Source organism: Marmota marmota, unplaced genomic scaffold, assembly GCF_001458135.2.
Source record: "Marmota marmota marmota unplaced genomic scaffold, marMar, whole genome shotgun sequence".
NCBI lineage: Eukaryota > Metazoa > Chordata > Mammalia > Rodentia > Sciuridae > Marmota > Marmota marmota.
The window spans coordinates 21,855,829-21,858,411 of NW_025999869.1; the positions used below are offsets into that span (position 1 = coordinate 21,855,829).

At 39.2% G+C, this 2,583-nt stretch overlaps 1 pseudogene across 1 annotated transcript; it reads left to right on the forward strand.

Annotated features, from left to right (window-relative positions):
* The first annotated feature begins 216 nt into the window (after window positions 1-216).
* On the forward strand, window positions 217-1,080 carry LOC107148173 (annotated as a pseudogene). Its single transcript, XR_001504241.2, has one exon. The product of XR_001504241.2 is annotated as a 40S ribosomal protein S3a-like (transcript).
* The last annotated feature ends 1,503 nt before the right edge of the window (window positions 1,081-2,583 follow it).

A 2,583-nucleotide genomic window follows, 5' to 3' on the forward strand; every position in this document is an offset into this window, starting at 1 on the left:
TCAGAGCCTGTCACAGAAGAGTCCCAACACAAGAGCACATTCTGAGTGGCTGGGTGTTTTATTCTTGCATGCTTTCTCTCCTTTGACTCAATTGAACTGCATCCATGATTTACAATACATCATAAAAATCTTTCATTTTTCTCATTTCTGGCATCTGTATTTCCAATGGGAAGAGCCATATCTTTGAATGCACAAACTTCATTAAATTGGACTCGAGCCTTTTGGCTCTCTGAGCAGCACCATGGCGGTAGGCAAGAACAAGCGCCTTACAAAAGGCAGCAAGAAGGTAGCCAAGAAGAAAGTGGTTGATCCATTTTCTAAGAAAGATTGGTATTATGTGAAAGCACCGGCATTGTTCAATATATGAAATATTGGAAAAACATTAGTCATCAGGACCCAGGGACCAAAACTGCATCTGATGGCCTCAAGGATCGGGTGTTTGAAGTGAGTTTTGCTGATCTGCAGAATGATGAAGTTGCATTTAGGAAGTTCACGCTAATTACTGAGGATGTTCAGGGAAAAAACTGCCTGACCAACTTCCAAGGCATGGATCTTATCTGTGACAAAATGTGTTCCATGGTCAAAAAATGGCAGATGATGATCAAGGCTCATGTTGATGTCAAAACTACCGATGGTTACGTCTATTCTGTGTTGGTTTTACTAAAAAACGCAACAATCAGACACGGAAGACTTCCTACGCTCAGCACCAGCAGGTCTGCCAAATCCAGAAGACGATGATGGAAATCATGACCCGGGAAGTGCAGACAAATGACTTGAAAGAAGTTGTCAATAAACTGATTCCAGACAGCATTGGGAAAGACATAGAGAAGGCTTGCCAATCAATTTATCCTCTTCATGATGTCTTTGTTAGAAAAGTAAAAATGCTGAAGAAGCCCAAGTTTGAATTGGGAAAACTCATGGAGCTTCATGGTGAAGGTAGTAGTTCTGGAAAAGCTACAGGAGATGAGACAGGTGCTAAAGTTGAATGAGCTGATGGATATGAATCACCAGTTCAAGAATCTGTTTAAAATTCAAATTTTTAATAGTGACCAATAAAAAAGTCCTATTTGTGAAAAAAAATTGGAATCGAAAGAAGATTTTTATCTCTGAACTCGCATGTCATATATATTTGGGGCCCAGAAACCAACCATCCTGGAGTTATAGAGTGTTTTCATTCATTCGCAAAATGAAATAAATTTTCTAGGATGTTACTCATTTCTGAAACCACTGATTAATAAATTATTTCATGATAGAATTTTGATTATGTTTTTTGCCAGGGGCTAGAAGGAAGTTCTCCTTCAAAGAATAGCCTGACAGTTACAAGAAACAGCCCCCTGGGAGACATCCTGCCTGGGAGACACCCTGCAGCCATCTATCTCCCTGAGACATCCTGCGGCCACCTATCTTCCTGAAACATCCTGCGGTTATCTCACCTTGTGCAGACATCCAGCAACTGCCGATAAGAGAGCTTCCCCATCCCCAGCATATAAATACCCCTGTGTGAACAATAAAAGTTTGCAGCTTGATCAGAATTCCTGTCTTGCTGTCATCCTTCGTATCTCTTGTCCCTTCATTCCTCCCCATCTAGGTTCGCTGCCCTCGTTGATGTGTCCTGCTGGTCGGGACAGTTTTTTATATTTAAACATACTTGTATACCATTCCTATAAAATTGTGGATTATTATGTCTTCCTACAACTTAAAATATGTTTTTTGTTGTGTTTGAGGAATTGATATTATAGTCGCATGTTTTGTAGTTTTAGGTTTTAACTCCTTTTGTACAAGTCATTATCTATAGGACCATCTTAAGGAAGGTTGACTGACAAGTCATAGGTCTACATTTTTACATACCAGACATTACTGGGCTACTACTAGACACATTTCAACTTTGTTTGTTCTTTGCTTTTAGTTCTGAATGACAATATTGAAGTGACACTTCTCATGAATTCGCCTCTTCTCAACTCTGACATTTGATATTTTTCAACAAAATGTAGCCACAGAGTCCCTCCCTTCCCCCACAAAATACAAAGTTATTCACAATAAGATCCTTTTGATGAGACAGAAACAGAGACCCAGAGTTCCAACAAAGGACGGAGGAGGTGAAGGTTAGGATTGTGTCCAATCTATGCCTTTCTTTCAAGGACTGAGCAGAGATGCTGAGCGGAGTTTCTTCAGGTGTGCTCAGATTCCTGCTCTACTAACTTAGACTTTACTGTTCTATCTGGAAAGAGGAGTCTCAGGAGAAGTAATCCAAATCAGAGAATGAACATTTAACCTCAAGGACCAGGACACTGTCTTGCAATGACTACACGGGATTGAGATAGTACATGTGTGAATTTGAAGCTCCTAAAAAATGGAACAAAGATCATAAAGCTATCGCAGAAATTTTGTACATACATTTATACAAACAAAAAATTTGAATATCATTTGCTGAGTTCTAAGAATAGATATGGCCCTGAATTTATAGAAAATAAATAGCATATCCTGCCAAACAGCAAACCTATATAAGCACTGTATTATTATTATTGTATGTTGGGTTTGCATTATACTTCCTTGATTTGGATTGGACACCATGCCATCCTCTAA